General features: G+C 39.0%; 1 long non-coding RNA gene across 2 annotated transcripts; it reads left to right on the forward strand.

Annotated features, from left to right (window-relative positions):
* Positions 1–1,379: 1,379 nt before the first annotated feature.
* Positions 1,380–23,947, forward strand: LOC135289388 (uncharacterized). 2 transcript variants are annotated; one of them, XR_010352147.1, is made up of 6 exons: positions 1,380–1,819; positions 11,390–11,593; positions 13,036–13,158; positions 17,852–18,195; positions 20,826–20,955; positions 21,655–23,947. It is a non-coding gene; the product is annotated as an uncharacterized LOC135289388 (long non-coding RNA). The 2 variants fall into 2 exon arrangements; XR_010352148.1 differs by lacking the exon at positions 1,380–1,819 and adding an exon at positions 10,399–10,546.
* The last annotated feature ends 395 nt before the right edge of the window (positions 23,948–24,342 follow it).

A 24,342-nucleotide genomic window follows, 5' to 3' on the forward strand; every position in this document is an offset into this window, starting at 1 on the left:
ATATGACCCATTTTCCTAGAGATTCAAAGATCCTAAGAAGTAACTTAGGGTTGTCTGAGAGGACTGCATTGCTGCAGAAAGCATTTCAGGCCTGGAAGATTTAAGACTGGCATCTAAACAGAGAGGGGGTGAACAACACAAGTGTATGTGAGTTTGTACAGTTATTTTCATTGCAAATACTAGATAACTGATAGAAATTTTTGTGATACCACAGGGTATGTACCAAAACACATACCAAAGCTACATACAAGAAAAATATTTTGATTGCATAAAATTCACCTTTGGGATAATGGTTTCTTTTGTCCCCTTGTTCAGTGTTGAGAGTCTTTATGAATTTTACTTAGCAGTGAAGTGATGCTGAAATAACTGATCCCAGAACTTCTGTGAAAACTATTTATAGTAGCGCCCACGGTTAATGATTCAATAAGGAGGCTTACAAAGTATTTTTTCCCAGTGATCTCAAGTGACACATACTAAAAGCAGTGAGCTTTTGATGCGCTGACATTTGTTCCTGGGGAAAAAAAAAAAGAGCAATAGCATATTGTAAAATTTCAGCCTTCAGATGCTAAAAATAGGAGGAAATGGAATAAAAGAATTGCTTGAAGTCAGAAACCAACATAACAATATGTAGTGCTTCTGTAGCTTCAAAGCAGGCTGACTCAGAAGCTAATGTTTTGGTGGAAAAGGTCAAGAAGAAAATGGTTTATGATTTTCAGTGATCTTTATATTAAGTGACTCTTAGGTTTCCAATTACTGAGCTGCTACCTGATGAAAAAAAAAATCAACCAGTCTGTTAATATCAGAAAATATTTCAAATGAGTGCAGCTTAAAGTTGCAACATGTGGGGAGGGGAGACAGAAGAGATAACATGGATGAAATGAAAAGAAAGGTTTTGTGAAGAGTGCTTCAATCCAGATGAAAAATAGAAAAAAGGATGCTCCCAGATAAGAGCAACCAAATTGATCAATAAATAACTACATTAATAATAGGATGATTGATACCAGTTTAGAATTTCTTTTTTCTATGTTTCCTTTCAACTGTGGCTGTCATTTGTAAAGGACCTGAGAAATAGATTCTCATTTAGGGCAGGAATATCTTAGCATTAAAGAGAATCAGCTGAAATGGGGGCAGGGTGAAGAAGAGAAGGTAGCTGTTTCCAAACCTGCTAGGAGAAAGGAAAACTTTCTTCTTTTATGTACAGCTTGGAAACTGCACAAATTTTTATCAATAATGAAGTGAAAAATAGGAAAAGAAATCCCGGGATTTATTGGAATAAGAAGGTTTGAGAACCTCATCAATGTATAAATATCTGAAGGGAGAGCGACAAGAGAACGAAGCCAGGCTCTTCTCAGTGATACCAAGCAATAGGACAAGAGACAATGAGCAGAAACTGGTACTCAGAAATTTCCACCTGAATATAAGGAGGAACTTCTTTACTGTGAGAGTGACCATTCAATGAAACAGACTGCCCAGAGAGGCTGTGGAGTCTCCCTCGCCAGACATGAGCAAGGACCATCTGCACACAATCCTGTGCCACGCGCTCTGGAATGAACCTGCTTGAGCAGGGAGGTTGGACCTGGTGACTCGCTGTGGTTCCTTCCACATTCTGTGATCTGTGAATAAAATCTTAGATTTCCTAAGTTTTGGGGGTTTTTTGGACCCCAAAGGCTCAAGACCTTAAAAGTTGTAAGAGTGGTGCTGTTGCTTTCTATGCAGTGACTGATAACAGCCGCTGGTTTCATGTTTGCTCCCAGCCCTCGCCTGTGTTACCTGCTGGAAATCCCGGTGCCATCAGCTGAAGGAGGGAGTTTACCAAAAGGTAGGGAAGCACAAGAATATGCTGCAATATATTTAGGTGTTTTGATATTGTTATTTTTACTACCGGGCCTCTTTCCCTGCGCCTCGGTAGGGCAGAGCCTCACTGCCAGCTGCCATGGCATCCTCTGGTAGCGTACTGCAGCGCCTTGGGTGCCGCCACAGGCCTCGGCCCGCCATGCCCTCCTCCAGCCCCATCCCGCATCTCCCAGGGGCTTCCCACAGCCCAGCAGGAGAGAGTCCCACCAAGCATTGTCCTCTGAGGAAAGGCTGAGAGGTTTGGGGTTCTTCAGCCTGGAGAAGAGAAAGCTCTGGCAGACATTAGAGCAGCCTTCCAGTGTCAACAGAGGGGCTGTTAAGAGAAGTGGAGAGGGACATTTTACAAGGTCTGGTAGTGATAAGAGATAGGAAAATGACTTTAGACTGCAAGAGAGTAGGTTTAGATTAGGTATCTGGAAGAAAATCTTTATTGGGAGGATGGTTCCAATCTTTATTGGAACTGGTTGCCCAGCTTCTCCCTGGATGCCCCATCCCTGGGAGTGTTCAAGCCAGGTTGGACAGGGCTCTGAGCAGCCTTGAGGAAGGTGTCCTCGCCAATGGCAAGAGGAACCAGGTGATCTTTAAGGTCCCTTCAAAGTCAAACCATTGTGGGATTCTGTGATGTCCCACAGTTTTATTGAGCAACAGGTAGAGGGAAGCTGAATAGAGACTGCAAAGCTCTCTGGCAAAGGCGGTCCTTATTTGACACTGCTTCTTCACATTAAGTAGTTAACTGGCAAAGTCTCATATTTGAAAATTTTCTACAAAGAACTCAGTTAAAAGCACAAAAAGTATTTTTTGCTTGTTTACTTCCCATGTGCAAACTGAGAAATGTCATGTTCAGTCATAAGTAGTAGCAGTAAGAAACTACTTTCTATATAAAAGTCCTAGGCAATTCTTTCAGAGAGATTTTTTCTTTCTTTCAGAGAGAAAAAATTCTTTTAGAATACACCAGAGACTACTCTAAAAATAAACATTGTATTGAACCTGGAGAAACAGTATAGAGATTTTATTTTAATCAAATACATGGGTTTTGATTCCTGGCAGCCATTTCTTTCTTTATCAACAATTAAAACAATTTCATAATACTTTCTTTTTGATAAAGTAATAATTTTCCAAATACTCTTTTTTTGTTCCCTTTAAGCCAAGACAAATTAATATATGTCAGCATTTCAACATGACAGGCTTTGAAGCACACTCTTTTTTTTTAACAGGGATTTTTGTGTTACTTGTTGCCTATATTTTTCTCCTTTAAATATAAAAAAAGATAACCAACCAATAGCCTCTTTCATTCCATATCTGAAACTCATAAAAAAAAACCAACATCAGATGCACTGTTATCTAAATAGCATACTTAAATCCTGAACTATGAATAGAAATTAAAGGCTATAGAGTATTTTTTCCCCTCATTTTTGTGAATTATACCAGTTGTCTTCCTACTTTATAGCTCTTTTATCTTCCAGCAGTGACACCCCCATCTGACTTGTGATCTCTCCACAGGAAGTCATTGAGTGACACAATAGAGTTAATGAATTGGTCTTTCACCTCCAAAAACCTGATCAAAATGCTAGCCTGAGATAATGAGCATGATGGAGTTCAGTAATGTCAGCAGAGTATTAACTTCTGTTTAAAGGAAGAATGAGCACTGGCAGGAAAATGGATTTTAAGAGAGATTTGGAGCAATTGCACCTGCATGCATTATGGCAACTCCAGCCTTCCTTCATTAGAGTCATATTCACATTATCCCTGTGCTATTTGAATGGAATTTGGCAGAGGTTTGTCTGCAGAGTGTATCATTTATCAGGGACCTTTCTAGATATTTAAGTTCCCTACCATTCTAATATCTGAGCACTACACCTTCAGTACCTGGTGGTTCAATGTCATGATAGATCTATACAGAGAATCAGAGAGCACCACTTAACCAGTATTTTATGTATGTCTGTGGTATTTTACCACAGACATACATAATGGCAATATATTTCAGGAAGGAAAAAAAAAACAAAACCAAAAAAACCAAAACAAAAAACAACAAACGCTACCCTCTAGGAAGTGCTGGGTTAACTGCAGAAGTCAGCAGGACTGACAGTGTTTATCTTTCCACCACAGAAAGGCCAAATGCAGTGTACTTCACTGAGAATCATTATCCCCGCCTAGGTGGATTATTGGGATGTCCTGGGGGCTTTAAGTAACTCTGCAGAGCACCTACAGAGGTGTAACACTTGCGCTCATTTTTGGAGCCACTTCCTAGCTGCAGCTACACCAAGACAGACAGAAAAAGAAAATCCCAAGCAGCAAACCCTGAAACTCACCACCAGCAAAAATAAGTCCAAAACAAGTAAAATCTTAACAGGAACAGCAGAAGCTACCCCTTCCCCACATTTATCCCCACTGAATGTCTTTCCCTGTGTATGTCCTGTGTCTTTGGGGGTGAGATGGTGATATTCCTGACTGCTCCTCAAAACTATAAGGGAGAACAAGATGCTCAGAGTAGCTCTGCTGTTGTCCTTACTGATTTATTTCCCTCACACAACAAAATTCAAGCTTTTACATCAAAAAACCAACAGCAACAAAACAAAAACCAAAACGAAACAAACAAACAAGCCCCATCAAACCCCCAAATCCCAACCCAACCTAATCCAGAGCAAACCAAAGAAAAACCCCATGAATCAGGTATTTTCAAACTAACCACTGAATATTTTTAAGGCAATAGAACCCTGAAAAACCAAAGGAAGCAAGGATTTTAGAATACTGATATGGTACCATCATGTGTACAGAGAAAACACCATCTTTACCTCTTAGCCAAATAAGCTTTATTTTTTCCTGAGCAGCAGCAGCATGTGAGTAACTTGTTCCCTGTACAGTCATTGGCTCCTCAGACTCTTACACAGACTGACATTTATGCACTCACCAGGTCTGTGTCTCTCTGACTTTAGGCTTCCAATCCCAGCAAAATATTTCTATTACAGCAGGCACACTGTAAACAGTTTACAGGCTGGTATTGTGTTAGCTTAACCATTACCATATTTTTTTAAGTTTCTTCTTGGTTTTACCATTGGCTTGGGTTGTTTGTTTTTCCTTCACAGCTATTGATTCACCCCTAATTACAGTCCATAAACAGCTTTAATAGAGCTTTGTCCTTCTCTTGTGCTCTCCTGCCTCCCCCCCCACAGCTGCCTGCAATTCCCACCAAAAGGCTCGTTCAGACCCTCACTGTGCACGTGTTTGTATCCAAGTTTATCTGAACCCACACTATGCCTGTCTCTGGTCAAAGGTTAATTTTAAGCTTAAGCAGATGTTTGTCCCCAGAGTTTACATAGTTTATATATTTAGAAGACAAATGTTCTCTTGGCTTTTGTTATTCTATATTAAACAAGCCAAATTCTCTTTAAGTATGACCGACAGGGAGCAGGCAGTGCTGTTTGTGCTCAGTCAGTGCCAGGGGCCAGCTGAACCTCAGCAAACCTGCCTGGAGCCAGGCAGGTCCATGAGTGTGGATACTTGCTCAGTGCTACACTTACAGTATTTAATCTTGCTCCTCAGGGCCCACATCCACCAGGCACATTATTTTCATCCCTAGATGGCTTTGCTTTGGTCATAATACGGGTGGAGAAAATGCACCAAGATGTGTGAAGCAGGACCTGTCTCTTCTCGGACATGGTCCCCAGTCACACAGTTTAAAAAGAAGTTTTCTCAAACATAGCTGTTAAATAGATGAGCTCTCTTCTATTCATGGAACATTTTTAAGACCTTATACCTTTTAAAGCTGAGCTAGTTTCCAATAGGTTTGAAGGTTTTATTTGGCTTTGTTTCTTTTGTCTGAGGTTCAGAGCTGTAGGGCTTGGTGTAGATGACTTTCCCTGGTAGTATGACCTAGGACTTGCTCCAGGTGGCATGAACAGAGCACTCAGCAGGGCACTGATGTGCAAATGCTGAGTAGGCACACTGAAATGCTGAATGAGGCACACAGGAAATGTCCTGAGCACCAGGGACTGGATGTCATGTGTGGGACGTGCAGACATGCAAGCTTCAAGACCTGCAGAGCCTGACATGAGCACAGCCCAGGAATCACTGCTTTAGAGTGCATGTCTGTGGGGGAGAGGAGGAATGTAGTTATGCTTGGGAAGGAGTCATCTTCTGCTTTTTCTGCCTGCCTATTAACTCCATTTGTTCTGTGCTCCAGCTGAGAAGGAATCACTTAGATGTACTAGTACATACTGTCATGGCACATTTGCTCAACTGCATTAAGCTTTGTTGTGATTTTGTATCATCTTAGATGTCTTTTTGATTTTTTATCATCTTCTTCTTCTTCTTCTTCTTCTTCTTCTTCTTCTTCTTCTTCTTCTTCTTCTTCTTCTTTTTAATTTTTTTTTAATTTTGAAAGTGCATTATGATAAGATTTAGAGGATTTTTAGGATATATGGGGATTATATCAGTATGCCAGAAGTTTGTCTGTTAATTTCTTCCAAAAGTATGTGTCAGGTCAGAGGAAAGGAAGTCTCCGTGCCCTGTCCTAGCTTCACACACTAGGTCTTCCTCTGCCTTCTGGAGTTGCCACATTCCCCACAAGTTCATGGACATGATCAGAGAAGGGAGGATTCACAACTGAAGAACAGGGCAGACAGAAGGATAAATGGAAGATCCAGCAAGGAAATAGTACAGAAAACAGGCATGGGTGGCTCCTGAAGAGAACATCAAAATCATAGCCAAAACAGGACATTAGCTAGAAAAATCACCCTTCCCTAAGGTTTGAAAGAGAGCAGTGTGGGCACTTGGGAAGTCACTGAGTTGTGAGTTTGAAACCCAGACTGGATGTGAAAGTTGCCTCTGCTGTGATTCTTGGTACTGGAACACCCTCAAATTATCTTCGGTCTTCCCTTTTAGTTTTAAATTTTCTCAGATTTAAAAGTATTTTCTTCTAGCATCTGTTCAGAAATAAACTGGCTTCTAAATATATATAACTTCTTTATTAATCTTGGTTACTTCCAAGAAGGAGGTTTATACATATCTGTCTTACATTGTGGTGTATTCAGGATGAGCATAAACAGTTCCAAAATATATCTCCAGTACTTCTTGGTAGCATTGCAGCATTTCACTGTCCTGCAGAAGGAGGGAGCAGGTTCAGGTTCTGCAGCTTCATCCTGCTGCTTGTTTTGCCAAAGTCGTTTGACTGTAGAAACTGAGCAGACAACAACTCAGACTTAAGAGTGGACTTGTTTATGCCTTCCCTCTCTCTGAGCATTGTACATTCACAACTGGATTTCAAAATGTAGCTGTCCAGGATGTCTCATGTCTGGATACGCTCAGAACAAAATAAGAAATGGCAGAGCCACATTTTATATGGTGCTATGATCAGGTTTATAAATCTTGCAAGCTCCCCAAATAGTATGTCATCTTAAATATTGCTATGTAGCTTCTGCATCTTCAAAGATTTGCATCCAGTCAGCTGAAAATATGCAAAGACCAGGCTCATTTTCATCTGCAGAATACCAAGTAATGTACCCTAAAGAATCTGTTTTTGTGCCAAAAATATGTACACAGGAATAGTATTCATATTTCCAAGATTTGTTTTTAGCAAGCTAACAGAAATGGCTTTGTTTTAAAATCAGCAACAATGTCTATAAAAAGGTATGATACCAGAAACATTAAAACAGCCTTGTAGGAATACACAGTACATCTCTGGTGATAATACTAACAGTTCGCCTTGTGAACATAATTTTATTTGCATGACGGGCTAGCAGAATTCTGCTTCTTTTGATCATATGCATGGTGGAAAATTGACCAGATTAATGTTCTCTTGACAAACTGAGATTTCGGGTACTCTGATCAGTGTTTTAAGGACCAATGTAAACACATCCTATGTTTTTAGCTGGCAGTGAAATGGCTCTGAAGCTGTAAAACAGGAAAGAAATACAGGCTGTTTGTAAGATGTTGAGGATAGAAATAAGAGAAAGGCAAGCAGTGATTTTAAAGCATTGGTAAAATGTTTCCTATAACTCAGACTCAACAACAAACCCCAGGAAAATGTATTTTTAAACTTTCTTAAGAAGTGCAGTGTGCCCTGTTTCTTAGGGGAGGAAGTGTGGCTCAGCAGTGCTGCCAGGTAGCAAGGAGCTCTCAACCACGCAGCATTTAACAAAGACACGGCCAAAAAGGGATAGGTGGCTTCACTTCCTGCTGTAAGAAAGCTACCTTTTGTTACTTGAAAGCACTTCTCACATTTTATCATGGGTTCAGACAGAAAGCTACCCAGAGTTTTCTGTCCCAGGTTTAATTTCTATTTTTGTGACATTGGAGAACTCCATAATTCACATGGAGAAACAGCAACTAGCTGTGAGGAGCCCAGAGATATTTCAGTTAAACCTCATTCACATGGAAATTACTTGGAATTCCTGGAAAATGCAGGACAATTGTTTTGCCAGTTTTTGGATCTAACCAAAACGATGAGATCTCAAGGTGCTCATCTCAGTCCTAGGGCACAGAGTTTAGTTAACAGTGCCACTTAAGGTTTCTTAAGCAAATTGTCCTTGCTCAAAATAGGCGTATCCACGTTTTCAGGATCTGAGAGGCAGGATGCAGTGAAGAAAGGGTAAGAACAAGAATGTTCTCCCATAATGAACAGAAAACCTGCACTGATCTCCAGAGTGATGAAATAGAGAAGATCCTCCTGGGCTACTAGCAGGAGCAAACAGAAGGTTCTGACTCTTCAATTTACTGAGTCTGAGACATGGAGATAATTTGGATTTGTTATTGCCTAATGTTGACGTTGTCATACTGCAACATGCATGTACTCTGGAGTTTCTAGTATCATTGTGGCCTTGAGAAATGTGAATTAAAGATTTACTATAATAATTTTACTAGATGATCTACTGGCAGTGCTAATTTTCAGTGGAGAAAAAGGAAGTTTTCAATTCTTTCTAAATTTAGGGAGACAATAGATCTGAAAGAAGGACAGTAATTCCGTAGTGTAGGTTTTGAACTTTGCAGTTGTAAAATTTGGTATTTTAAATTTACATTCAAGTCATTTAGATTCATTTTTGAGGAAAAAAGCAGACTAGAATTCCACAGTGTGGTTTCAAAAGCTTCTTTTATGTTAAATTTGACTTGTGGTTGCTGCCACTGGGGGGAAAAAATGGAAGTTTTGGAAATCTGGTGGAAAAAAATATGTCATTTCTGAAAACAAAGGGTACTATCTACACTATGTGTGGTAGAACAACAGCAAGCTGTAGGACATTTAGTGAGAGAGCAAAATAACATGATGCTTGTATGTCATGTTGGTACTTGTTCCGTCTGAAAGCTCATGGCCCACTAACACCTCAGCCCAGGAAGGAACAGCAGCATTAACAACAAAATAACTTCATTGCAAGTAAAATCCCATGTGGTGGAACTGCTTAATTCTGACTATGCTCCATAAAAGCACAACACATAAAAGTACATTTGAACTTGAGTATTCAACTTCTTCCTTACCTCCTTTGCATGGACATCTTAATACTCTACTGTCCCATGTATTTTTCATTACTGGACAAACAAAATGAAAGTCCTTGTTAACATTTAAGACTTCCTTGCCTTCACTTCAGTATTCTCAATATAAAGAAAACCTTAGTCTCCCGGTATGTGTACTCACAAGAAGTAAAAAATTCCAGAAAAATGTTTTTAATCAGAATTTAGCAACAATGTTTGTATGCTTTCCTGCTTTTCAACACTTGGTAAGGAACTAAATCAGATGGCTGAGTGAGTGACTTTGAATGTCTGTCACACATCAGATTGGGGACGTGGAATTAAGAGCAAGCTCAGGAGGTGTGCTTGGTTCCAGTGCCATTTTACAGGTGTGGCAAAGGCCTTGTTTACATAGTCCAGAGGCAAGTGGGAAATACCCCAGCTGGCAGGGACTGTTCCTTCATAGGCAGAACTAACAACTAGCAGAATTGTTGTGATCAACTACATGGGAAAATCCCTGAAAATGAAGGTGAATATTTGCATAGATCTATACACACATTTCATGCACTTTTTTTTTTTTTTTAATATTATTTATTTAAGTGCATGCCATATGGACATTTGACTGTTTCCTGCTAACAGTATATATGTGCTGCCTGTGATCATTACTCTGGAACAGGAAAATTGGAACTTAGAAAGGATTTTGTTAATAAGCCTTTCCTAAATGACACTTTTACAGTCCACCTCTCAAAGGAGTACAGTGCCAACTTTGTTGTGAGGCAGATGGTAGTGAAAAAGGTGGATGTGACTCTGATCATTTAGCAGGGAAATTAATTTATGTGGTACTAACTGGCCTCCAAATTGGGTTTATTGGCTCATTATGGTTTCTCCAAAACGCCAAAGCTTTATGTTTTAAAGAAACTGAAGGTTATTTTCAGGATATTTGAGAGAAAGGGAGAAAGGGAGAAAGAAAGAGAGAAAGAGTGAAAGAGAAAGAAAGACAGAAAAGAGAGAAAGAGAGAGAGAAATGAGAGAGAAAGAAAGAAAGAAAGAAAAAGAAAGAAAGAAAGAAAGAAAGAAAGAAAGAAAGAAAGAAAGAAAGAAAGAAAGAAAGAAAGAAAGAAAGAAAGAAAGAAAGAAAGAAACAAACTTGACTGAATACTGAGGAACTGTATTAAAAGTGAGATGACAACTTTAATGCAAATTTCAGTGGACAACTCCGAAGATCAGACAAAAAATGTTGAAGAAATTCGCCTGTCTGGTAGGGAAATGCATCTTTATCCACCTTTCACTGTTGTAGTATGAATGTTCTTCGATTATTAGCATTGTGCTTTTGGCATCAATACACAATCCATTTCCAGAAGTAAATGGAATTCACCGTGGTCTAGGATTACAACATATAGATATTGCCATCTTTTTTTAATAAACAAAAAATGTTGATGTCATAGCAGAACAGCTCTATGTCTATTTAGTATACTAAAGTGAATAAATTCAGAATAAAACTTGGACAGCAAAATGGAGATCATGCTTTATGTGTCAGAATTTTATGTCAGATGGGTAATCCTTATATTATTTCTATTGTGGCATTCTATGGCCCGTCATTATCCTAAGGACAATTAGGAGTCTTTACTACCAGCCTGCCTGAGGAAACAATAGTGTTCCTAGATCTGGTGCTTTAAACTTTATTGCTTCACTTCTTTCAAAGTAATTATTTGTGCATGTAAATTACTTACTCTGAAAAGGATTTATATAATGCATTACAGTTTGTACTGTAATCTGATGAGATTTGTAAAAATTCCTTACATTTTACTTTTGAAATTCTGTTAGGATATTGTAGTCAAGTGTTATCTTTAATAATTTTTTGACATTTCATGGAGTATACCACAACTGCAAGACTAATAAAACACAAGTCTGTGACTTGGTTTATAGACATCTTTCATTATACTCATGTTGGGAGGGACATAAAAGATCATCTAGTTTCAATCCCCTGCTATGGACAGGGACACCTTTCACTAGATCAGGGGCTACTGTCAGTTTGAATCCAGTACCCCATCTCTGGTCACCACATGCTCTTGTAAACAGTCTCTCTCAATCTTTCTTGCAGGCTCCCTTCAGACACTGGAAGGCCACAATTAGGTGTCTCTGAAGACTTCTCTTCTCCAAGCCAAATAATCAAAATTTTCTCAGCATTTCCTCATAGGAGAGGTGCTCCATCCCTCTGATATCTTGGTGGTCTCCTCTGAACTTGCTCCGACAGGTCCGTGTCTTTCCTGTGCTGGCGACCCCAGAGCTGGATGCAGCACTGCAGGTGGGGTCTCAGAAGAAATTATTTGAGTAGTATAAAATTAATTTCCTATGCCTTTTTTCAAGAACAAGTGGTATTTTAGTCTAGTTTTATCACAGTAATTTTTTTTTAACTACATGGAGTGTAGGTTTTAAAAATATTAGCAGTTTGTATCCAGGCACACCTGCACAGAAGCACAAGTCATGATGTGGGTAATATTCCCAGATTAGGGTAACTCCTTTATATCTGTTGGATGGGCTTTGTATAGATCCTACACTACAATCTCAAATTTTCAGGATGCACATGATTGCAGTTTCCACTTGAAACAGGGGCACTCTCATGGTGGCCTTGTTTTCATTCTGTGAGCTTATATTTATCATCAGAAAAAGAGTCAGAGAAAATTTTCAAAAGGAACAAGATTATGAGAGCCAGAAGCTTGGCGGGGGGTTTGTGGCTTTTGAAGTTTGAAGGAAGGGCTACTTATATTGTCAGGTGACTTAAGGTTCCTTTTCAGATAATGAACAAAAATTTCTGATGTTTTTTGAAAGTGGGAATGTTGCATAGAGGCTCATATGTGTCTTCTATTGCATTCATATCTAGTCTTGTACTAGTACTCATTTTCTCCAGAACAGATTGCCTGTAATTAGTTGAAATAAATACCTGCTATGGAGTTTAGGACATGCTCCAGAAAGATTTGGCAAGAATGAAAGCTTCCCAAATCCCAAACTGAGAGTTAAAATAGTCCTCCCTAATCATGGGGATATTTATATTTGACAGCTCAGCCTTGTTTGACATGAAAGTTTTCAAGGCCTATGTTTCTAGTCCACTTTTCTAAAAGTAAATTACATTTGTCTCCACTTCATCTGGTTTTGTCAGCCAGATTGGGTTTCTTATAAAGTCTCATATGTGGGATGTACAAAAAAAAAGCTGTAATCACTTTATGTGGCAAGTGGATGTGGCGAAAGCTGTGCCAAAGCTCAGAGTTCTGAGCATGTCTATAGATGCACACCTTCTTTGCAGAGAACAATTCCCTCCCATGGTATTACAAAGAAGAAAGGGGGTTTTTTTCCAGTTCTGCTACAGTCAGCAGATATAGATCAAAGTGGTTGAGGTGATCAAGATACATCAGATTCATAAGTACAAAAATTTCCTCCCTGCTGGTTAGGCTTTCCTTTCATTTACAGCCTAATCTTTCCATAATTTATGCTGAAGAGTCTCTACCTGTTTCACTTGCCTGACTTCTTCCAAGCATCAATATGGTTGTAAACTTTTGAAGGGCAATTAGAGACAAAAATATAAAGCCTGCTGAAGTGAAATGGAGCAAGGAAAGAGAAGGGCTTCTTATCAAATGGTTTTCAGTAGCACTACTGGAAGTGGAGTAGATCCCTGTGAAAAGCTGTTGTGATCTGAATAAAATGCAGTTATGGTGTAGAAGAGTTGCATGAGCCCCTCTTCTCCTCTTGCAGCATCACTGTTCTCTCTTCCTTGCCTGTAATTAAAGGCTGACTTTGAATGCTAAGGTGTGAGTCTCTCCAGATGCTGAGGTGGAATCTCGAGGAGTCTGATAATGAGCAACCAAAACACAGCAGGTAATACTTTACACTTTAGGGTGGAAACAGTGCAAATTAAAGGACCTGTTCCATGAAATGCTGCTGTTTCCTCTAAATCTATGGCAGTTGTAACTCTTCACTGCCTGTGAAAGATAAATGGGTCTATGATACCATACTCAGAGATTCCCATGGGAACATTTTGTGGGATAGTATAATTGATATGACCCCAAGTGTGAACCCTTTGAACAAAAAAGTCTACGCACTCCTTCCCGATTTAACTCCTTTCCTATTCAAATCCTGATGTCCACCTGCAATACTATATTCTCATTTGATTTAAAAAAAAAGGAAAAAATAAATAGAAAAGAACCAAACACTTTAAATGGCTTTTAAAATCCCATACACCATATTTTTTTATTATTGTAATTTTAATACATTATCTCTTAATTGTTTAACTGTAGCATTTTATAAAGCCTAGATCACACTTTTCGTAGTCATCTAGTAGGCATTGCCACTCCAGGTTTTAAGTGACTACTTGAAGCATATCAAAGACAGATTTTCAGAAAATGGCAGCATTTTATCTATAAAGACTGAAAGGCTGAGAGAATTTGAATTTTTCAGCCTGGAGAAGAGAAGGCTTCACAGTGTCATAATTGAGGCCTTCCAGGATCTAAAGGGAGCCACAAGAATGATGGAGAGGTGATTTACAAAACATGTAGTGACACGACAAAGGGCAATGGCTTCAAGATGAAAGAGGTTTGGTTTAGATTAGATATTAGGGATAAATTCTTTACTGTGAGGATGGTGATGGACTGGAACAGGTTACCCAAAGCCATCCATGGCATGGGGTTAATAACTAGATTAAGGTCCTCTCCAGCTCAGGCTATTCTAGGATTCTCTGAAGTCAGATGTGTTTCTCCTCATGCTTCACAGTGTTCCAGGTGTGCAAACATGTGAGGAAGACATCCAGAATGAGATGGGTACCTTGCTAATGCTGTGGGGATCTCTGTGCAACACATTAGAACAGTTCTCTGTAGAGCCACCCTGTGTCTGCCATCACTGGTGCAATGCAAGAACTTGTAGGATAAGGTTTACCAGAATATCTAATTTCCACTGCTTTAAGCCCAGTTTCTGAAGTACCTTTGGTTTGCCTTAGCACTAGAGTCTGTCACAAGACATATTTTGGGAAGATCATGTGGTTCAGAACATCACATGGTTTGAACTTGGTCCTTGTGCAGGTGCTGTGCTTCAATAACATCTGTCAGGCTACCTCTGAAGATAAAGTGTCAGCTGCTATAGGAACCACACACCAAAGTGGCTCTGCAGGACCCTGTCTGGTGTCCTGAAGTGCTGGCAGTAGGCCAGCGTAAAAGAGCTCAGCTAGCACTGTGCATTTTCTCCCCCATAAATTCCTGGTGATCTTTACTCTTTCTGGAGTCCTGCTGTACTAACAGTCAGCTCCTTGTGCTTTCAGCAATACCCACATTAAGTCTTCCCCCATCTGAATATTGTTTGTGCCCTGGTCCCAAATCAAAGATTTTACAAGAGTAGCTCTGAAGTTAATTTTGTTTCTTTAACCCCAAGAAAGAGTATTAAGCATGGTTTGTTTGTTTTTTTGTTTTTTTTTCATTGTTGGAGGATGTACACTATTTAAATCCCTAAACCTGAGTATTTATTTACCTGGTATATAAGGTTGACTGCTGACACTAGGAAAGAAATGGGAGTCCATTTGTTAGTGAGGGTTTTTGGTATGTATCCTGGCTTCGTAAATTCTTGACTGTCAATCACCCATTGTCTTGCTTCATTACACAAACCATTTCTTAAGGCTCACCACAGCAGGAATTGTTTTCATTTTTGTTCTGCTAATGGAACCTGATTTGGAAAAACTCAATGGAAGTCATTGAAGGAGCCTTAGCTTCAAATGAAAAATATGAAACAATTTATTTCCCATTGGGGAAAAATGTGCATTGGATAAGAAAAAGGCAGCAAAAGAAAGAAATGGAGATAGATATAGAATCACAACTCAGTCCAGAGTGCGAGAGCCTAAAACACTGCAGGAGTAATCCAGGTAATGAACCAACAGTCTGAGAAACCCACAGGGAGTTTCCAAAACATTTTGTCTTCAGAGAAGATAAAAATAATTTCCATAAGAATTATATTCATGGGCTTAGAACCAACACAGAGATCATATACTATGTTTTCAGCCAACTGTTTCTCCAGTGTGGCTGAATAGAAGTTGTTAAAGCCCTTCTCTTAGATAAAGGATATTGTTCTGCAGCTCATACAGCAGAAATATCCTTGTTCCAAATCCTGTTGTCACCACCCTAAAAAGGATAGCTCTCTATCTTTGATACACAGCAGTATTTCCAGGTGACAACACCACTACAATTTTTGATTTGTTGAAAGTTGAGCTTGACAAATAATTTATGACGCTTCTCAAAAAATTCGGTATCAATAACAAAACTTTTCTCTCTTAATAAATTTCCTACAAAAGCTTCTGTGAGTTTTTTTTTTTCATATTATTTTTATAAATATTCCTTAGAATATGGGAAGCAGAAGAACCAGAGCACTCATTTGCAATTCGCTTTATAAGTAGCATTTGTTTTTAGGTTCATGGATATTCAGCACTGTAGTTATCAAAGCTCCTTGTGTCAACAAATTTTTGCTTTCAGTGATTAAGTTTCAGGAAAACTAATCAGGAAAACATCACAATCTAAGGATTATAAAATTGTGATTAAATGGTTGCATTATTACTAGTGAAAAAAAAAGTACAGCATTTGGTATAACTAGGTTGTTAAGTGCTTAATCCATTATTCTTGGGAATTCTGCAAATTACTATGATTTTAAAAAAAAATTATGGAAGCACTAAAAATAGCATGTAGTGTAGCCAGAACTTGAAAACTAAACTGGCAGGCCAGATGAAACTGGTGTTAAAAGCAAAGCAATGAGCACTGAAATATTTGAATCCTTCTCTTAAAGGGGTGGTTGGAAACAGTGAGAAAAAGTTTACAAAAATCTCAATCCAAACCCTCTGCACTGCTTTCTGGTCAATGTATAAGACCAAGCAGGAATTCTTTGAGGCTGAAAAAATTGGAATTTCTCCATGTCCAGCCCCACCTCTTGAGTGACAAACCTGACTCTGAACTTCCTTGGTGAGGGCCTCCTTGCAGGTCTTCATAAGTGGCAAGGTCCTTCAGAGTTTCTTTGGACCATGACACTCCTAACAACACCCCAGCCATCAAGTTTCTGCATTCAGCAAAATCCAGATGGATTCAGAGTTGAGGGTATGAGATAATTAACCTCAAAATCTGTTTCCATCCTCTTACTTTGAAGTCCCATATTCACAACTGTCAGAAAGCACAGGTAGAAATACTGCTTAAAACATGAGCAAATACTTTCTGTTGCTTAATGCAAACAAGGTCATTCACTCTGGTCATTCACTACCTGCTGTAGCTGTGGAAAGATGTGTTGCCTAAGGGTTTGAACTGAAGGAGAAAGAGTTTGCAAAAGTCAGTTATACTGATATTAATAGAATACAGCCAGATGGTGCAGTCATCAATAATCTAAAAATATCCCTGGTGCATAGTCAAAAGCAAAGTAGCATGAAAATTAAAGTTAAAAAAATGCACTCACCAATAATGTCCTAAAAACCCTTTAATTGCACCCTGTGTTTGCTGAAAGGTCAATGCATAGAGACAGTGAAAGTCTTTGGCTGTGAGAAGTCATTGAAAGAGACTCTTACCCATTACCTACCTGGCTGATTTTAATATTATGCTCTTAAGCAAGTAATTTAGAATAAATACTTTAAACGTGGCTTTAAATGAAACCAAATTTTGTTAAAAACATGCACTCATCCTTCTGTATACCTGGCCCACTAATGAGTCAAAATTCGTGTGACAAGCCTGATTCATCACTCCTGTGTGGGTTTTGATATTGTTTCTAAACCCTTCTGCAGAAAGGGCAAAAATTTACCATTCTGGTATGGTTCTGTTTGCGCAACTATTGACAACTGTCTTGAGTGGTAATAAAAATAATTCTCATCGAAATCAGAATATATGTATTTATGTTTATATGTAAAGCTATGAGAGTACCATAACTAATATATATATATATTTAATAGTTGCTCAAGTTATTTATGTGTGTGTATATATATATATATCTATATATACATATATGCATACATATACATGTATTTGTGAGCAGTGATCCACCCTGCCATCTGCATAGAAATAGTTCTAGACCTCAGCTGCTACATTTTTGCATTACTGTGAACCTCTCCATCTAAGGCTGTGGTTGATCATTGAATTAAAGAAAGCAAAACAAGCACTAAGCACTAGGCACAATGTTTATTTCAATGTTTATTTAAATGCTAATAAGATTTTTAACATGTTTATAGAAATTTATGAGGAAATACTCCACATTTAAGTCTTAGCAATTAGTTAATGCAAGCTTTAAATTCAACAATATTAACTGAGGGGGAAAAAAATACACACATGCATTTTTTAAAACCCTTACCTGGGATGATCTAGAGTTTTGATTTTTTTCTAGGCCCAGGGGAGGAAATGCCACCAAAATTAAAGCAATTTTCATTCTGCTAATCCCCAAAGAAAAAGGCTGATACAGTGCATTTTTATTTTGTGCACATAATCTATTTCTCACTAACTCAAGTCTTTTTATAGTATATGTCAAAATGCAAGTAGGATGGGTTTTGTTGTTGTTTTTCTTTCCCCCACAGGTATTCCTAGCAATGGATTTGGGAGCCTTTGTTCTATGCAAAGTCAAAAATCTCCTGCATGCCTTCAGAGATCTACATGCACAGACTCTGTAAAAGAAAGAGTACATGGAATTTCTCAGGGCATGTCAGCTTTTATGAAACTGAGCGTTTCTTCAGTAACAAGAGAAGCAAATGGAAAAAGACATGGCAGGATATTATACTTGTCAAGTGGAAGAAATAGCACAACTGTCTGCCACAAAGCCACCTCAGCCCCACGACTGCCTGTATAGCTCAAAGAGATAACTCAAACCAACAGTGCTTGAAATGTTGATGTACAGGAAAGACTCAACAAATCTTCAGAGCAGGTGAAGATCTAAAGATTTTTTTCCTTGCTTTGGAGGATTTTTTGTTTGTTTGTTTGTTTTTGTTTTGGTTTGGTTTTGGTTTTTTTGTTGGGTTTCTTTTCATTTGTTTGGTTTTGTTTTTGTCTTGGCTCACTTTTCCTCCATGTTCTGTTCTAGCAGCCTTCTCACAGATTTCCCTTTTCCAAAGCAGCTCTGGGCTGGGTTGCTGAGACCACGTGGACTTGCTTTGTCAATGGTGGCTTTTCTAAAGTATGGAAAAAAGTTAATTTAGGAGTTATCCCATAAAAATGGGATGTGAGATGGAGGTTGGGATGTAAAGTTTGGGGTGTGCTAGAGATGGCACTACATGTGGAATACTCTCATAGATGACCATAAGAAATGCCCAAATTATTAAAGAGAAAAAGCCCACTTTTAAAATGCCTGAGAGCTGCTGAGAAGAAATGCATTTGAAGGAAATGAGTAAATAATACAAGGCTGCTTTTGCTCAAGAGAGCAGGCAACTAAGACAAGGTGTTCTGCTCAGCCTCATGTCTCATTACACGTGCATATTATAGAAAAGCAGCAACATCAGAAGCATGTATAAGAATGAGATCTGTGCTGATTTTCCATTGCTGTAACCAACGATTGAATCTAGCCCAGATTTACACAGTTCTATCTATATATTCAGCAGTTGCTTCTTGGAATGATACTTATTTTCCTCAAAGCTGTTCACTCCTTGAACCATTTCAGAGTAGAAAGGACCAATCCTAAATCATTCTAAAAGACTAGCAACAACTGAAATGAAGGTAGAATATATAATTTTTATAAAACTTTATTTATTTTTAAGCAAAAATAAGACTAGAGGTGTTGTGACTGTTCTTCCAGTACAATACTTCAGCAGCTATAAAACCTGAGACTTTTTTTTGGCGTCACCCAAAAAAGCAATTCAAAGGGCCAAAATATCCTCATTACCAGAATCCTGTAATCAAAGGCTCACAGCACCCATGAGAGATACTCAGAAGACATTTGGATTTATGTGTTAAAAAAATTAAAAGGAATACATTACAATTTCTTGGGTTTTTTTAAAGCCAATGAAAACCAATTTGTTTCAAAGCGATTCACTGAAAAAGCCTGAACACCAGTATGATGTTGGGCCTGTTTTATGCTTCCCTTTTTCTCAGACAGCTGGTGATACCCTTATTTCTATGAATAATTTTTTATTCATGCTCACTTCAGGGATTATTTCTGAAGTTAACAGTGGTACTTGTGAAGGAAAATCACTTTTGAGCACCCAACTTTTAAGGATAAATTTTTCAAAGGCACATAAGTGACTTAGGATCCTACACTAATTTTCAGAAGTGATTTAAGCCCCCCAGCCTAGTTTCCTGACAGCCAGAAAGATTTAGGATTTGAAGGGATTTATTTAGATGGTTTTCAGCATTGTTTGGCAGAGATGCACAACACAGCTCCTCAACCGCTCACAGCTTGGAATTTCAGCACCAACTTGAGTGTCTGTTTGCAGCTTGGGATCCCTACATGGGAATTGCTAAGCTTGTAAGAAAGGGATTTTCAGCTTTTTAAGGCAAACAGCTGAGCGAGGAAGCTGCCTGAATTAGCCAATAGTGCAAGGCTGAAGAATGGGGCTTATGTGTTTGAGCAACTGATGTGATGCCAGTTTAGAGGTGGCTCCTCTCGCTCAGGATCCTTGGCTGGGAGCTCTGCTGGACGTGGGCACTGCAGCCAAGTCAACTACTTAAGTAGCCTGTGCCCTAGTTGTCAAAACCTCTGCTTGTCTTGAAGGCTGTCTCTGCTCACTTATTCTATTATTCTCATTATCCCTTAGCTGTCAGGTAGGCTGGAGTTGAGCTTTTCTTCCATCTAGAGGTGTACCTGCATTTGTTTTTTTGTCATGGTGCTGGGAGACAGCCAGCCTCAGGCATGCTGAGGACACTGCTGGGTGGGTAAGCCAGTAATATATTGTTTAGATAGAAGGATATATATGTTTAGTTATCCAGGCTAAAACCCTGATGTCAGGGCTTGTAGGATCTTTGCTTGAGGCAGGGCTCAGAGGAGCTCATTAGTGTGGTGCTGAGGTTGAGATTAGGCTGATTTGAATGTGCTGGATAGCAACAAGTAAGAAGTTATCATTACTGATTTGCACTGATGGATTCACTGTGATCTGGTTTTAAATTGCTCAGTGAAGCCTCTTCAGGTGCATAGTTTGATTGTATGGCCTGGCCCGAAGGAAGTTGTTTGTGGAAATGGAATTTATTATCATAATCTGGGATCCCTCAAGGTGATAAATATCACAGTATGACACAGCATAAGTGACTAAATATTTAGGAATCTAAGTATTTGTGTGAATCTGAATCTTACATGCTTTAAAAATCATGGATGTCTATCAGCATCCTCTAATACCTAAATGTCCGTGCAGACATAATCCATGACTTCCCTGAAACTCTGGGATTTTTTAACTGGAAGTTGTTCTGAGCATCTGAATTGCAGTTCACAGATTTGAACATTAAATTATTATAAACATTTAAAAAACCTCTAGAAATAGTTTCTTATGAGATAAGCTATTAACTATTGAGGCAGCTGCACTTTTTATTTCAGACTTCTTTATAATGGAACATGGCTTTATTATTTCACAGATTGTTTTGAAGTCCTGCCACCTATTGGTTTATCAGAGCACTGATCAGGGCGGCTGGATGTCTTCGTGTGAAACTACAAAGGAAAATGGATCTTACTGCATCAAACCCCTAAGCATAAGAAATCTAACAAGTGAGCAGAAGTAATTTAGCCCCTTTGCAATTGCCAGATAATTTGGTAGTGCTATATTTGCACCCCATATGGACAAGGCAATTGCTAAACCTTAGTTTCTCTCCTTTTGAATTTAGAAAAAAAAATCCTCTTAAAAGATAAAAACACTGAAGCCCTGGAATCTTATTCAAAGGATTTGCAGACTACACTGGAAAAATGTACATATGTTCATTGATGCAAAATAGTTTTTAAATATACAGATATGCATGCACTACATTTACTTGTTTTGAGCCAAATTGTGCATAAATAACTTCTCTCATAGCTGCAAACAGATCAATCACTTTGCCTGTATTTGCAAATGCCTTCTTCTCTACCACTAATACACTGCACTGGGAGAATATTTTAGAATCGTCTTGTAGCTTATGTTAATGTTATCCTGGTACCACTTTATTTTCAAGATCCTCACTACAACACTAAAAATTGTTAATAATAAGAGTATCTGGGTAGTGAAAGCAGAGCACAGACAGCAATTAAGAGTTAAATAAACAGTGCAGGACAAAAGTCTAAGGAGTAAGGCCTGTATGGGAGCAGAAGTAAAAAATGGGTGAAAAAATGTATTTCTAGACCTTCTGGTACTGAAATGCTTGAAATTTTGCTATGAAAGTAAGGATTTTTCAAGACATAGCTTTTAACTTTAACTTTTCTTAACACTTTGCTCAGGAGATGTTTCACTCTCGGACAGTGACCTTTGTCGCCTCCACTGCTTTATTTCTGCCTGGTATCCTTCAGGGCAAAATAAGACAACCACCTGAGGAGAAGAGACTTGCAGCTACTGAGGGCTGGTCAGTAAACCAGCCCTCTGCTTTCCCTGCTGGTACCAAAGTAGCATTGTACAGAAGAAGCAATGATCAACTTGTCACAGCTGCAACCATAGACTGTATAGAATAAGGCATCATTGTCAACAAAGCTTGCCCTGACAGCTCAATCAAGTTGTGTTATGCTTATTCATGCAAAAGGGTTTGCATGAAGAAGACAAAATATTTTAAGAAAAGAGCTTAAAAAATATATCACCCACAAGAAACTCCCAATTAGTTAACGGTTCTTTAAATATTGGGGAAACTGCTTAATTCAGGAGCCTTGCTGTCTTCTGTTCATTATTTTGTGTACCCAAAAGAATTCACTAAAGTGCACTCCACATGATGACAGTGTGACAAGGGCCAATTTGTGAATAACTTGTCAACAGCTTGAATGAAACTCTAGAAATCCATAACAGGTGCTCGATAGCTATAATCGAGTGACAGATGGATTAGATACATGAAACCACAACAAACTGACTGAATGGGAGAGGGAGAGAGAACAAGGGTGAGAGTGGGGGAGGTTCATTAACTATAGAAGAGAGCAAAAATACATGAATTATTAAAGAAGCAGCATGAGCCAATTTGTGTGGATGCTTCCTGCTCATCTTCAGCAGCCCTGGGAAGAGGAGCTGCAATGCCAGCTACTACACACAGCAGCATTGGTCTAATATCTTGACTCTAGGCAGGGGTGTACCAGAGCTTGGCACTGGCCTTGATTACAGAAATCACTGTTATATTTCAGTACACACACAAGAGCTGATTCAGCAGTGTACTTGAGTGCAGGCCTTGCTCTGAGCATGTGAATAGCACCATTATTAAGGTCAGCAGAACAACTGTGTTAACTCACATGAACACATTTAAGAGTCTTGCTGAAATTTTGTTCTCTGTTGAGGGATACAAAACACAAGGGATGAACCCCAGCTAGTATAAATTGTTAGAAGCCCCCTGGGGACTGCTGACACAAGAGTGTTGAGTGCCTCTCAGGGGCACAAGCAATGATGGACCAACATTTGTCTGCAGGCTTTAGTGGGGGGTTGCCATCGCCCTGCAGGTCTGTTCCTGTGCCAGCAAACGCAGAGGGCCTCTTCCCATAGCCAGAGGCTTCCTGCACCCACCCCCACCTTTCCCTGGTGGGGGACCCACAACACCATCAGTGCTGGAGACCCCATGTTTTAAGCATCCAGATCCACTGACAGGCACCCACTGACTACACACAACTTTGTTCCATGTGTGTCAGAATATTATATTTAATCTCAGCAGAGACACATTCTACTTAGTCAGTGCCCAGCCTTTATCTTCTACCTGGCTCTGACTGCAGACAGGAGGGGGGCTCCGGTTACCACTCCTCATCTCTCTTCCTCTCCAATGGCTTTTCCCTTAAATTAAATTTTTCACTTTAAATTAAATCTTCCATTTTCTTATTTTACTCCTGTGCACCCTGCTTAGTGCCACAGTCTCAGATTTGCAGTTATTCTATCCAAACAATGCTTTTCCACAGCTACATATTAAGGGAACAACCAAAACCTTGACAGCTGGTTTGCTTTTATAGAGTGACGTATCTTTTTTGTTCTGTCACAAATCTTGTTGTGCCTAATATGTTCCCTCAGAGAAAAAATTGTGACATTTTGGAACCTATTCAGGTGACAAACAAAATACAGTTCCTGAGTATTTCAGGTGCAAAACCAAAATTTGTTTTTGTAAAAAAAAAATTAAAAAAAAAATAAAACTTGATTTCTATTTCTCTTCTCCATAAATGTAGCATAAACATATGGACTAAACTATTGCTTAGGAAAGGAATTTGCTGTGCAGTCATTATCATACCAGAAACCCATGTGATAATAAAATGCAGCTATTTCGCAGTAAATTTTGGACCCTGACACCATTTAATTTTCTTCCACTTTGGCATAATGCTTATGTTTATGATATATTCACTCCTGCTACCATCCAGGATGCTCTGTTTACCTGAAGTGAGACTGTTCTCTCGTGCTGTGGGTAGTGATCCCCAAAACACCACACCAGAACACTCATACTCCCATGTAAACCTTGGATCAGTGAATTCAAAGTGTCAGAATTAACCCAAGGAAGGCACAGTTTCATACTTGAATGCCTTTCTGATCCTAGCAATGAAAAAGGAAGTTGAGTTTCTAGGTCCAGAATGCTGGGAAAAGGCAGTCCTGCGCACAAGGATCATGCATTAATAAAATTCCATTTTATTTCATTTAAGCTCTACTTTATAGTGCTTTAGCAGCACATAGCTGCTTGCCTTGAAAGATTACATGGGAAAAAAGATTTCACTGATCTTTTTTTTCTTCTGAGCTGCAGCAGTGTTCATCTAAGGATATGACCGAAGAGCTGAAACAGCATAAGATAGGAGATGAAGAGATCATGAGCTCTGATAAAGGTTCTCAGCTGCCACCCTTACCATGGTGGTCAGTAACGGTAATATAATGGTTAACACCACTGCTTGGGACAGAGCAGGCAGGCACATGTAGCAAGCAATAAAAGCATATTAAAGGAAATTGCAGTTCCATAGACAATCAATTGTGTTTCA

This window comes from Passer domesticus, chromosome 1 (genome assembly GCF_036417665.1).
Source record: "Passer domesticus isolate bPasDom1 chromosome 1, bPasDom1.hap1, whole genome shotgun sequence".
NCBI classification, from domain to species: Eukaryota; Metazoa; Chordata; class Aves; order Passeriformes; family Passeridae; genus Passer; species Passer domesticus.